Raw genomic sequence first — 15,177 nt, forward strand, 5'->3', positions numbered from 1 at the left:
GGATAATTTTTTTCCTGAAACCGAATTGCTTGTTTGAAAGTAGGTTGTTAGGAGGGGCATGGAGAGTAATGGATTGATTTATGATTGATTCCATGACTTTGCATGTGACGCAGCATAGAGAGATTAGTCTGTATTTTTCTACTAGACTGGGATCTCCCTTTTTGAAGATGACCATAGCTAGTGATCATATTTATTTAGTTTGCTCCCAGAGTTTTGTAAAATCCCCAGGCTCAGTTACTCAAGCTGGTTGCCTGAACAGGAGGATTATTCTAGAGCAGTGTTTTCCAACCTTGGCAACTTGAAGATATTTGGACTTCAACTCCCAGAATTCCCCAGCCAGCGAATGATGGCTTGGGAATTCTGGGAGTTGAAGTCCAGATATCTCCAAGTTGCCAAGGTTGGGAAACACTGTTCTAGAATGACCAGTTGGCCTGGAAAAAGCTTCCAGAGCATGCCAGCCTTGCAAAACACTTCTTCTGGACCTCATTCGGGCCATCATAATATTAAAACTGCGGTTCTCCAGAAGAAAAGCAGCTCCTCACTCTCGTGCTGTTAAATAATTAAAAGTAGAGCTGAATAAGTCAAAAGATTCTCCACAAATAGCATCAGCTGGCGCTGACCCACCCTTATTGCAGAGGTCTCTGTCTCCCCCACTCCATTTGGACCAGCTGCAAAGCCAGATTCCGGCACCACGAACGGCTATAAAACTGGGCAGAACATGTAATTGCTTTTAAATCAAGTTGCAATTTCACGCTCCAGGTTCTCCATTTTATATTCCTACCCTTGGCAGCGGCTTTCATAAAAAATTTTGCTGCTAAAGGTTTCTGGGAAAATGGCGGGAGGAGAGGGGGACATGCAGTCCAGCTGCGCTTGGGATGGCTGTTTGTTGCAGGGTGTGGAGTGGCGGCAGAGGCAGATTGCACTTAAGGCCGCTACTGATGTGCTCCCAGTGAAGGGCTACCAAAATCTTTTACTACCCCACTGTGGGCGTGGCTTCTGCAGGACGCCCTGCATATTCTTTCAACATCTTTGTCCAAAGATACTTCACCAGAAGAGCCCTTCACTCCTCCACTCGAAACAGAATATCCTACGAAAGCAGACTATCAATCCTTGGTCTTGAAAGCTTAGAACTACGATGCCTAAAACACGATCTAAGTCTTGCCTACAAGATCATATGCTGCAACGTTCTACCTGTCAATGGCTACTTCAGCTTCAACCGCAACAACACAAGAGCACGCAACAGATTCAAACTTAATATTAACCGCTCCAAACTTGACTGTAAAAAATATGACTTCAGCAACCGAGTTGTCGAAGCGTGGAACTCATTACCAGACTCAGTAGTGTCAACCCCTAACCCCCAACATTTTTTCCTTAGACTATCCACGATTGACCTCTCCAGGTTCCTTAGAGGTCAGTAAGGGGTGTGCATAAGTGCACCACTGTGCCTTCCGTCCCCTGTCCAATTGTCTCTCCTTATCTCATTTATCTTTTCTTCCTTTCAAATATGTTCACCTATACTTTTATATCTTTTCTTCTATTCTTTTCTTTAGTTATATTACTAAATATCTGCATTGGTTGCCGATCAATTTCCGGTCACAATTCAAAGTGTTGGTTATGACCTTTAAAGCCCTTCATGGCATCGGACCAGAATATCTCCGAGACCGCCTTCTGCCGCACGAATCCCAGCGACCAATTAGGTCCCACAGAATTGGCCTTCTCTGAGTCCCGTCAACTAAACAATGTCGGTTGGCGGGCCCCAGGGGAAGAGCCTTCTCTGTGGCGGCTCCGACTCTCTGGAACCAGCTCCCCCCAGAGATTAGAACTGCCCCTATCCTCCTTGCCTTTCGTAAACTCCTTAAAACCCACCTTTGTCATCAGGCATGGGAAAACTGAGATATCTCCCCCGGGCCCATACAATTTATGTATGGTATGCTTGTATGTATGTCTGCTTAATAATGGGGTTTTTAAAATAATTTAAATTGTAAATTATTAGATTTGTCATGAATTGTTTTTATTGTGTTGTGAGCCGCCCCGAGTCTATGGAAAGGGGCGGCATACAAATCTAATAAATAATAATAATAATAAACAATTCAGAACGGAACATGCTAGAGCAGAGTTGGCTCTTCTCTGACATATGGACTTCAACTCCTAGAATTCAGGAGCTAGCATAATGGGCTCAGGAATTTCTGGGAGTTGAAGTCCACGAGTCATCGAAGGGCCAATTTTGTCTACCCCTGTGGTAGAGGATTGCCACACATGGCATTTTGTGGGTTGGGTTGGCTCTTCTGTCACGATGACTCTACCAGGTGGCTGGATTCAACTGTGACAGAAGAGGGTCCCTTCTGTATCCATTATTTTCTGGGACTTTTGCTGCTGGATGCTCTTACCAAAAATATGTTAGGTAGCATAGACCAGTGTTTCCCAACCTTGGCAACTTGGAGATATTTGGACTTCAATTCCATTAATAATAATAATAATAATAATAATAATAATAATAATAATAATAATAATATATTAGATTTGTATGCCGCCCCTCTCCGAAGACTCGGGGCGGCTCACAACGATAAAAACAATATTATACAGGCACAAATCTAATATTTAAAAAAACCAACAACTAAAAAACCTATTATAATTAAAAACCAAACAGCACATACATACCAAACATAAATTATAATAAGCCTGGGGGAAAGGTGTCTCAGATCCCCCATGCCTGGCGGTATAGGTGGGTCTTAAGTAGTTTACGGAAGACAAGGAGGGTGGGAGCAGTTCTAATCTCCGGGAGGAGTTGATTCCAGAGGGCTGGGGCCGCCACAGAGAAGGCTCTTCCCTTGGGGCCCGCCAGACGACATTGTTTAGTCGACGGGACCCGGAGAAGGCCAACTCTGTGGGACCTTATCGGCCACTGGGATTCGTGCGGAAGCAGGCGGTTCTGGAGGTATTCTGGTCCAATGCCATGTAGGGCTTTAAAGGTCATGACCAACACTTTGAATTGTGACCGGAAACTGATCAGCAGCCAATGCAGGCCACGGAGTGTTGTAGATATGTGGGCGAATCTGGGAAGCCCCACAATGGCTCTTGCGGCTGCGTTCTGCACGATCTGAAGTTTCCGAACACTTTTCAAAGGTAGCCCCATGTAGAGAGCGTTGCAGTAATCGAACCTCGAGGTGATAATGGCATGGGTGACTGTGAGCAGTGACTCCCTGTCCAATAGAATCCAAATATCTCCAAGTTGTCAAGGTTGGGAAACACAGGCATAGACGATAGATAGGCAGATGAGAGAGAGAGAAAGAGAGAGAGAGAGGGAGGGAGATGCTGGCAGTTGTGTACACCAGATGCAAAACCCCCCACTGGTATCTCAGGTGTGTCCTGTGGCCGTCACTAGATGGCAGCATAGGTGGCCCTTATGTCACAATCCTTCTTTAGAGAAACTCCTGCACTGTGGGAACCCTGGAAGAGGCGTCAAGGAGTGTTAGAAACCTCAGTTGTTCTCCAGATGAGTCTCCTGCTACTCTTGAGTAACATTAGTCTTCCTGTCTGTGTTTTCCAGCAAAAAAATCACTGCTTGCTTTGCGTTTTATATTTGCAACATAGAAGATTGACGGCAGAAAAAGACCTCATGGTCCATGTAGTCTGCCCTTCTACTATTTCCTGTATTTTATCTTAGGATGGATCTATCTATCTATCTATCTATCTATCTATCTATCTATCTATCTATCTATCTATCTATCTATCTATCTATCTATCCCTCTAGCCACCCACCCACCCACTTATTTGTTTGTGTTTGTTTGTTCATTCATTCATTCATTCATTCATTCATTCATTCATTCATTCATTCATTAGAAACATAGAAGATTGACGGCAGAAAAAGACCTCATGGTCCATCTAGTCTGCCCTTTTTACTATTTCCTGTATTTTATCTTAGGATGGATCTATGTTGATCCCAGGCATGTTTAAATTCAGTTACTGTGGATTTACCAACCACGTCTGCTGGAAGTTTGTTCCAAGCATCTACTACTCTTTCAGTGAAATACAGGTAGTCCCTGACTTACGACATCGATCTGTTCCTACGGGGCGTCATAAGCCGAATTTCTGTGTAAGTCGGAATACTGTATTCTGATTTACACGAACGAAGGCGGCGGTGTCTTTAAGGGACCAACAGCTGGTCCTTCTCGGTGCTGCGTTGCTGCAGCCTCCGAGGCCGCCCACCGCGGAGATCCCCTTGCTCAAACGGAGGCGGCAATGCAGCACCGAGAAGGACCGGCTGTTGGTTCCTTGAAGCTGCCACCGCCACCGTTCAGGCAACGGATTGTGATTCGCTTAAAACAGTGGTAAGGTTGTGTTCTGTCGAGCTCTCTGGTAGACTCCTCCCAAAAATGCACAGATACAATTTCAGACACACACAGGTTTGAAAATTCAAAACAATGTTCTTTATACTGAAAATGCAAATAAACGAAGCACTCTTTTTGTATAGCAAAGAGCACTTGTCTCCAAACAAACTGGTAATTTGTACAAGTCCCTTATCAGTTCTGAGATACTTAGCTTGCAGCTGTGAGGCAATTCACAGTCCTTCTTCTTTCACAAAGTGAAACACACTTTGCTCTGGTTTAATTTCAAAGCGGGGGGAAATCAGCACACAAAAGGTCAAAGTCAGTAAAGCAGTCACGAAACACAACGATCAGATAATCCTCCACAATGGCCAAACCCACAGGCTGCTATTTATAGCAGCCTCACTAATGACCACAGCCCCACCCAACCACAGGTGGCCTCATTTTCTTTGATAATAATCTCTCAGTTGTTGTTGCCTATGCATCGCTCTCCGCACGCGTGGCTGTATCATTAACTCTTGTTCTGAATCCAACGAAGAGCTAGATAATTGATCTCCTTCTGAGCTGTCTGCCACACTCTCCTCCTCCCTGTCACTCATGTCTTCTTGGTCAGAGGAGCCTTCATCAGCAGATTCCACCGGGAGCAAAACAGTCCTTGGGGCAGGAGCTGGGCCAGAGCTAACCACAACAGGTTGTGAAATGGGACAAAGGTCCCTTAACAACTGCTTTGCTTAGTAACCGAAATGTCATGCTCAACGGTGGTTTTAAGTCAAGGACTGTTGGCATCTCTGCAAGGAAGGTCACTCCCAACTATCTTGCAGCAGAGGCTGTGGAAGGCAACCACATGCTTGGAGTATAGCCCGCTCACTCCGCACAAGCCTTCCCAGGTAAATGGAGAGCCAAGAACGTCCCACTGAAACCTGATCATCCAAGGTTGCACCAAAGGACCTGATTGACCTTCCATAAAGCTGTTGTCCACTTCAAGGACAGCTGTCCCTTTCCTAGCCTGATGGACATTGCTATTTTTACACATCAGGTATCCCAAGCAAGCAAGATTTGTTCTTGGAAAGACAGACCCGAGAATGTGCGGAGATTTTCACAATATTAATACCCTATTTTTCAGAGTATAAGACACACTGGAGACTGTTGTGGTTAGCTCTGGCCCAGCTCCTCCCCCAAGGATTGTGGATGTGGGGGAGACATCCACATGCCGCAGGCCTGTTTTGCCCCCGGTGGAATCTGATGATGAAGGCTCCTCTGACCAAGAAGACATGAGTGACAGGGAGGAGGAGAGTGTGGCATACAGCTCAGAAGGAGATCAATTATCTAGCTCCTCCTTGGATTCAGAACAAGAGTTAATGATACAGCCACGCATGCAGAGAGCGATGCATAGGCAACAACAATTGAGATACTGTATTATTATCAAAGAAAATGAGGCCACCTGTGGTTGGGTGGGGCTGTGGTGATTAGTGATGCTGCTATAAATAGCAGCCTGTGGGTTTGGCCATTGTGGAGGATTATCTGATCGTTGTGTTTCCTGACTGCTTTACTGACTTTGACTTTTTGTGTGCTGATTTTTTCCCCGCTTTGAAACTAAACCAGAGCAAAGTGTGTTTCACTTTGTGAAAGAAGAAGGACTGTGAATTGCCTCACAGCTGCAAGCTAAGTATCACAGAACTGATAAGGGACTTGTACAAATTACCAGTCTGTTTGGAGATGAGTGCTCTTTGCTATACAAAAAGAGGGCTTGGTTTAAGTGAATTTTCATTATAAAGAACATTGTTTTGAATTTTCAAACGTATGTGTGTCTGAAATTGTATCTGTGCATTTTTGGGAGGAGTCTACCAGAGAGCTCGACAGAACAGGAGACCCCTTCGGAAGGAATCATTTGTTTGTCTAGCAAAGTTCAAATTCACCAAGGGCTGAATTGATTTGGAACGGGTACACCTTGCCTCGGTGTGTGAATGCGCATGGTTTCAAGTAACTCCGATTTCCCTGTTGGATCAGAGCATAATCCCCACCGAGGTGAGAATTCCAATTCTAATAATATCCTTGGCAAGCTGACAAACAGCTCACAAAAAATATCAGCCTTTCCCATTTGCTTATCTTCAAAAGTGGATGCTCTAAGTCAGTGATGGCGAATCTTTTTTCCCTTGGGTGCTGAAAAAGCATGGGCATGCGCTATTGCGCATGTGTGAGTGCCCACATTATTGTTGTTGTTGCTGTTGTTATTATTAATTAGATTTGTATGCTGCCCTTCTCCGGAGACTCGGGGCGGCTCACAAAATACAATATAAACAATGCATAACAAATCTAATTAATTAAGACTGACCGAATTCTGAAGCATAACACACCAGACATCCTGATTGTGGAGAAAAAGAAAGTATGGATCATCGACATCGCAATCCCAGGAGACAGCAGAATTGAGGAGAAGCAGCTAGAGAAATTAGTGAAATACGAAGATCTAAAAATCGAGCTGCAACAACTCTGGCATAAGCCCGTGAAAGTGGTCCCAGTGGTACTTGGCACGCTGGGTGCAGTGCCAAAGGATCTCAGCGGACATTTGAAAACCATCGGAATTGACAAAATCTCCATCTGTCAATTGCAAAAGGCCGCTTTACTGGGATCGGCAAACATAATTCGCCGCTACATCACGCAGTCCTAGGTGCTTGGGAAGCGCCCGACTGGTGATGAAATACGAAATCCAGCATAGTGACCTCGTTTGCTGTGTTGTACTGACATAATAATAATAATAATAATAATAATAATAATAATAATAATAATAGTAGTAGTAGTAATAATAATAATAATAATAATAATAAAAATAGTAGTAGTAATAATAGTAATAATAATAATCCCCTTGTGGTCTCCTCTCCGACCCTTCTTGTTTGTTTATTTAGATTTGTATGCCGCCCCTCTCCGCAGACTAGGGGCGGCTCACAACAAAGTGCAAAAAATACAATTTATAACAAATCTAAATTTCTACTAAAAACATTTTAAAACCCCATTTCTAAACACATATACATACACACATACCATTCATAAATTGTATATGCCCGGGGGAGATGTCTCAGTTCCCCCATGCCTGGCGACACAGGTGGGTCTTAAGAAGCTTGCCAAAGGCAAGGAGAGTAGGGGCAGTTCTAATCTCCGGGGGGGAGTTGGTTCCAGAGGGTCGGGGCCGCCACAGAGAAGGCTCTTCCCCTGGGGCCCGCCAACCGACATTGTTTAGTTGATGGGACCCGGAGAAGGCCCACTCTGTGGGACCTAATTGGTCGCTGGGATTCGTGCGGCAGCAGGCGGTCTCGGAGATATTCTGGTCCAGTGCCATGAAGGGCTTTAAAGGTCATAACCAACACTTTGAATTGTGACCGGAAGTTGATCGGCAGCCAATGCAGACTGCGGAGTGTTGGTAAAACATGGGCCTACCTAGGTAGGCCCATGACTGCTCTCGCAGCTGCATTCTGCACGATCTGAAGTTTCCGAACACTTTTCAAAGGTAGCCCCATGTAGAGAGCATTACAGTAGTCGAACCTCGAGGTGATGAGGGCATGAGTGACTGTGAGTAGCGAGTCCCGATCCAGATAGGGCTGCAACTGGTGCACCAGGCGAACCTGGGCAAACGCCCCCCTCGCCACAGCTGAAAGATGGTTCTCTAATGTGAGCTGTGGATCGAGGAGGCCTCCCAAGTTGCGGACCCTCTCCGAGGGGGTCAATAATTCCCCCCCCAGGGTAATGGAAGGACAGATGGAATTGTCCTTGGGAGGCAAAACCCACAGCCACTCCGTCTTATCCGGGTTGAGTTTGAGTCTGTTGACACCCATCCAGGCCCCAACAGCCTCCAGGCACCGGCACATCACTTCCACTGCTTCATTGACTGGACATGGGGTGGAGATGTAAAGCTGGGTATCATCAGCGTACTGATGATACCTCACCCCATGCCCTTGGATGATCTCACCCAGCGGTTTCATGTACAGTGATCCCTCGATTATCGCGAGGGTTCCGTTCCAAGACCCCTCGCGATAATCGATTTTTCGCGATGTAGGGTTGCGGAAGTAAAAACACCATCTGCGCATGCGCGCCTTTTCCATGGCCGCGCATGCGCAGATGGTGGAGTTTGCGGGGGCGGCGGGGAAACCCGGATCTTTGTCTGCTCGCTGCTGCTGCGGCCGCCCAGCAGCTGATCTGCTCGGCGGCAGCAGCGAGGAGCCGAATCGGGCTTTCCCCTTTGCGTGGGCGGCGGGGAAACCCGGATCTTCGTCTGCTCGCTGCTGCTGCGGCCGCCCAGCAGTGATCTGCTCGGTGGCAGCAGCGAGGAGCCGAATCGGGCTTTTCCCTTTGCGTGGGCGGCGGGGAAACCCCAATCTTCGTCTGCTCGCTGCTGCTGCAGCAGCAGCGAGCAGACGAAGATCGGGGTTTCCCCGCCGCCCACGCAAAGGGGAAACCCCGGCTCCTCGCTGATGCCCCCGCCCGCCCGCCTGCCGCCCGCCAGCAAGAGGGGGAGAGATAGAGAAAGAGAGAGAAGGAAAGAAAGAGATGAGAGAGGGAGGAAGAGAGTGTGAGAGAGGAAGAAGCAAGATAGAGAAATATAGAGAGAAAGAAAGATGAGAAAGGAAGGGAGTGACGTCATCGGGTGGGAAAAATCGCGATATAGCGTTTCGCGAAGATCGAGATCGCGAAAATCGAGGGATCACTGTAGATATTAAATAGCAGGGGGGAGAGAACCGACCCCTGAGGCACCCCACAAGGGAGAGACCTCGGAGTCAACCTCTGACCCCCCACTAACACCGACTGCGACCGACCGGAGAGGTAGGAGGAGAACCACTGAAGAACAGTGCCCCCCACCCCCAACCCCTCCAGCCGGTGCAGAAGGATACCATGGTCGATGGTATCGAAAGCCGCTGAGAGGTCAAGAAGCACCAGGACAGAGGATAAACCCCTGTCCCGGGCCCGCCAGAGATCATCCATCAACACGACCAAAGCAGTTTCCGTGCTGTAACGGGGCCTGAAACCCGACTGCTGGGGACCTAGATAATCGGCTTCTTCCAAGGATCGCTGGAGCTGGAGTGCCACCACTTTCTCAACAACCTTCCCCATAAAGGGAAGGTTGGAGACTGGCCGGTAGTTGTTAAGTACGGCTGGGTCCAGGGAAGGCTTCTTGAGAAGGGGGCGCATGAGCGCCTCTTTATAGGATGATGGAAAGGATCCCCTCCCCAAGGAAGCGTTGATAATCTCCTGGACCCAGCTCCGTGTCACCTCTCTGCTGGCCGAAACCAGCCAGGAGGGACACGGATCCAGTAAACAGGTGGCGGAACTCACAGCTCCAATGGCCTTGTCCACTTCATCATTCTTAGCTTCAGCACCTTGGAAAATAAAAGGAACTAAGAAATTCTTCACAGGAACCTGCCCCACCCTTATCCAAGCAGTCCTGGTCTTTTATCTACTGCACAGTTGGGATAATAATTATTATTTATATTAGACCTGCCACACAATCTGCTGTAAAATAATCTATGCAAAGTGCTTGGAATAGATTTTAAAAAATTCTTAGGAGGTGATTAATGTAAGAGTAGCAGGTTCTATGAATACATTTGTATTAATAATGAGCTATTGGGGGGGGGATTTTCCATCCCAGCTCAAAGGACTGATATAGTAAAGAATTAATCACCATCATTTTAAACGTGGCTTATATAAATTAAGGTCCACCTCGCCTCTCTGGAAAATCGGTTCGAGGCTCAGAGCTCCCAGGAATCTTTAGGAGGGTGCACAATTTTTTAAAAAGATCTCCTCATTTTGCGGTTTGTGGACTTCCAACTCCCAGAATTCTTCAGCCAGAACACAAGTTGTAAAGTTGCCAAGGTTGGAGACCCCTGTTGTAGGTGAAGCAAGAAGAGAATCCAACAATCAATCAGGAACATGATAACCAGCATCTAGACAAAACCCACCTCTGTCGTCAGGCACGGGGGGATTGAAATTTCCCTTCCCCCTAGGCTTATAGAATTTATACATGGTATGCTTGTATGTATGATTGGTTCTTTAAATTGGGGTTTTTAAGATTATTTTTAATATTAGATTTGTTTACATTGTCTTTTCATTGTTGTTAGCCGCCCCGAGTCTTCGGAGAGGGGCGGCATACAAATCTAATAAGTAAGTAAGTAAGTAAGTAAGTAAGTAAGTAAGTAAGTAAGTAAGTAAGTAAGTAAGTAAGTAAATAAATAAATAAATAAATAAATAAGTAAACAAGTAAATAAATAAATAAATAAGTAAATAAATAAGTAAATAAGTAAATAAATAAGTAAATAAATAAGTAAGTAAATAAGTAAATAAATAAGTAAATAAGTAAATAAATAAGTAAATAAATAAGTAAGTAAACAAACAAACAAACAAATAATTGTCAAAGCTTAGCACCATGATGGCGAGCTTATGGCACAGGTTCCAAAGGTGGCACACGGAGCCATATCTGCTAGCACATGAGCCGTTGCCCTAGCTCAGCTCCAATGTGCATGTGTGTGCCAGCCAGCTGATTGTTTTGCTCACACAGAGGCTTTGGGAGGGCGTTTTTGGCTTCCATAGAGCCTGGGGAGGGATGGGTTTTTTTTTTAAACCTTTCCCCCAGCTCCAGGGAAGCCTTTGGATCCTGGGGAGGGAGAAACATGAGCCTACTGGGCCCACAAGAAGTTGGGAAACAGGCCATTTCCAGCCTCCAGAGGGCCTCCGGAGGGATGGGGGAAGCTGTTTTCACCCTGCCCGGGCATTGAATTATGGGTGTGGGCAATCGTACATGTGCGACAGTGCACACTTTTTCAGCACCTGAGGAAAGAAAGGTTTAGAAACATAGAAGATTGATGGCAGAAAAAGACATCATAGTCCATCTAGTCTGCCCTTATACCATTTCCTGTATTTTATCTTAGGATATCCCAGGCATGTTTCAATTCAGTTACTGTGGATTTACCAACCACGTCTGCTGGACGTTTGTTCCAAGCATTGACTATTCTTTCAGTCAAATAATATTTTCTCATGTTGCTTCTGATCTTTCCCCCAACTAACCTCAAATTGTGCCTCCTTGTTCTTGTGTTCACTTTCCTATTAAAAACACTTCCCTCCTGAACCTAATTTAACCCTTTAACATATTTAAATGTTTCGATCATGTCCCCCCTTTTCCTTCCGGTCTCCAGATTGTTTATGAAGTCTTTCCTGATCAGTTTTATGCTTAAGACCTTCTACCATTTTTGTAGCCTGTCTTTGGACCCGTTCAATTTTATCCATATCTTTTTGTAGGTGAGGTCTCCAGAACTGAACACAGTATTCCAAATGGAGTCTCACCAGCGCTCTATACAGCGGGATCACAATCTCCCTCTTCCTGCTTGTTATTCCTCTAGCTATGCAGCCAAGCCTTCTACTTGCTTTCCCTACTGCCTGACCGCACTGTTCACCCATTTTGAGACTGTCAGAAATCACGACCTCTAAATCCTTCTCTTCTGAAGTTTTTGCAAACACAGAACTGCCAATGCAATACTCAGATTGAGGATTCCTTTTCCCCAAGTGCATTATTGCCATCATTGGTTTAGCATCTGGATAGCCATTCATTTATTCATTCGTTCATTCATTCATTCATTTTTATTTATTTTTATTTTTATTATTTTATTTATTTATCTATTTATCTATTTATCTATTTATCTATCTATCTATCTATCTATCTATCTATCTATCTATCTATCTATCTATCTATCTATCTATCTATCTATCTATCTATCTATCTATTAGATTTGTATGCTGCCCTTCTCCGTAGACTCGGGGCGGCTAACACCAATAATAAAAACACCATATGACAAATCTAATATTTAAAATAACTAAATATTGTTCAGGCTGCCCTCCTTTCCATCCTGCAACAGCAGCAGAGAGTCAAGCTGCTTAAGAGACACGTTTGGGATTGTCCCCAGTCATTCTCGTTGCAAACGGAGTCAATGAACAAACAGCCTGGCCCTGGACAAGAACAAAGCTTTGAATGAGGAGCCAAGAAAAGACTCAACGCTGGATTCCCCAACACTTGGCAACTTGCTGACAAAACAATGCCAGACGAACACGTGGAGGGAATCCTTATCACACTTAGACGATAGACAAAACAGGACGGGCTTCCAGTGAAATGAACAAGAAAACCATCCACAGGAAGGAAATTTGAAAGGAGCGAGAGACTAACCAAGGTCTCCAGGCTGCAGGCTATTATATCAGCGGTCTCCAGCCACGGCAACTTAGAAACATAGACGATTGACGGCAGAAAGAGACCTCGTGGTCCATCTAATCTGCCATCTAAAGTTTGTTCCAAGCATCTACTACTGTTTCAGTCAAATAACATTTTCTCACGTTGCTTCTGATCTTTCCCCCAACTAACCTCAGATTGTGCCCCCTTGTTCTGCCCTTATACTATCTCCTGTATTTTATCTTAGGATGGATATGTATGTTTATCCCAGGCATGTTTAAATTCAGTTGCTGTGGATTTACCAACCACGTCTGCTGGAAATCTGTTCCAAGCATCTACTACTTTCAGTCAAATAACATTTTCTCACGTTGCTTCCGATTTTCCCCCTAATTAACCTCAGATTGTGCCCCCTTGTTCTTGGGTTCACTTTTCCCATTAAAAACACTTCCCTCCCGAATCTTATTTCACCCTTTAACATATTTAAATGTTTCAATCATGTCCCCCCTTTCCTTTCTGTCCTCCAGACCAGTGTTCTAGTCCAGTGTTTCCCAACCTTGACAACTTGAAGATATTTGGACTTCAACTCCCAGAATTTCCCAGCCAGCATTCACTGGCTGGGAAATTCTGGGAATTGAAGTCCAAATATCTTCAAGTTGCCAAGGTTGGGAAACACTGCTCCAGACTATACAGATTGAGTTCATGAAGTCTTTCCTGATACATTTTATATTTAAGATTTTCCACCATTCTTGTAGCCTGTCTTTAGACCCATTCAATTTTATCCATATCTTTTTGTAGGTAAAGTCTCCAGAACTGAACACAGTACAGTATTCCAAATGTGGTATTCCAACTTGAAGACTTGGGGACTTCAACTCCCAGAATTCCTCAGCAGCAAAGCTTTGCTGGCTGAGGAATTCTGGGAGTTGAAGTCCCCAAGTCTTCAAGTTGCCAAGGTTGGAGACCCCTGCTTTTATATGACTGTAGTGCCCGGTTAAGGACCATCAGAACAAGAGACAGGCAGAGGGAGACAGGTTGAGGAAGGACTTGTTTTGTCAAGCTGTGATTTTGGTCCCAGTAATACAGAAAAATTGAGTGAAAAATCTCCTTTGCATTGAAACATCCTTTCCGTTCAGGACTGGCTGTAACAAGGACCGTAGAGTTCCTTTCCTTGTTCCTAAAGTGGCTTGAAATAGCCCTGCTGCAGGATTTGACCTCGTGCCCCTAATCTAGCAGAGCTCAGCCTTTCTGCAGCCAGGACACTTAAAACGACCATTCTGCAGGAGGTTAATTTTGTATTAAACCACAGCGGGGTGGTGGTGTTCAGTGGTTAAGACACTGAGCTTGTCTATCGGAAAACTCAACAGTTCAGCGGTTCGAATCCCCAGCGCCGCATAACAGAGTGACCGCCTGTTACTTGCCCTGGCTTCTGCCAACCTAGCAGTTCGAAAGCACATTTAAAAAAAAAAAAGCAAGTAGAAAAATAGGGACCCCCTTTGGTGGGAAGGTAACGGCATTCCGTGCGACTTTGTTGATGTTGATGACCATGGAGACATCTTCGGACTGTGCTGGCTCTTCGGCTTTGAAAAGGAGATGTACACTGCCCCCTAGAGTCGGGAACGACTAGCACATGGAACTTTTAACTTTAACCTTTTTTTTTTTTTTAGCCAGTATATTTTTCCCCTGTGATGTTAAGCAGATCACTGATCCCTCTTCTCACTGAAATCAGAACACCTTGGACTGCCAACCCTGCAAAGAGCCTACAGCAGTGATGGCGAACTTATGGCATGGGTGCCACAGGTAGGACGCGGAGCCATATCTGCTGGCACACAAGCTGTTGCCCTAGCTCAGCTCCAATGTGTAGGAGGAAGACTTATCTTCTTGCCATCTCAGCAGTGATGGGCTCCTACGGGTACAATCAGATATGCAGAACTGGTAGAATTTTTTTTATTTTTTCCCCTTCTGGACTCTGGGTGTGTTTTTCCTATCGCAGTAAATGAGGTTGAATGTGTATAATTTTAGAAGAGCTGTGTGTGTGGAGATAAAGAAGAACTTCCTGACGGTCAGAGTGATCAACCAGTGGAATGGCCTGTCAGCGGAGGTTGTGAACTCCCCAACTTTGGACATTTTCAAGAGGAGACTGGATTGTCATTTGGCTGGGGTGCTGTAAGATTTCCTGTTTAAGCAGGGGGTTGGACTTGATGACCTGCAACGTCCCTTTCAACTCAAATAAATAAATAACTAAATAACTAAATAACTAAATACAGTGGTCCCTCGATTTTCGCGGGTTCGAACTTCGCGAAACGCCTATACCACGGTTTTTCAAAAATATTAATTAAAAAATACTTTGCTGTTTTTCCCCTATACCATTGTTTTTCTCGCCCGATGACATCATACATCATCGCCAAACTTTCATCCGCCTTTAATAAATATTTTTTTTAATAAACTTTAATAAATAAACCTGGTGAGTAATAATCTAAATGGTTGCTAAAGGAATGAGAAATTGCAGTTTAGGGGTTTAAGGTGTTAAGGGAAGGCTTGGGATACTGTTCGTAGCCAAAAATAGTGTATTTACTTCCGCATCTCTACTTCGCGGAAATTCGACTTTCGCGGGCGGTCTCGGAAAGCATCCCCCGCAAAAATCGAGGGAACACTGTAACTAAA

The sequence above is a fragment of the Erythrolamprus reginae genome, chromosome 1, assembly GCF_031021105.1.
Source record: "Erythrolamprus reginae isolate rEryReg1 chromosome 1, rEryReg1.hap1, whole genome shotgun sequence".
Lineage (NCBI taxonomy): Eukaryota > Metazoa > Chordata > Lepidosauria > Squamata > Dipsadidae > Erythrolamprus > Erythrolamprus reginae.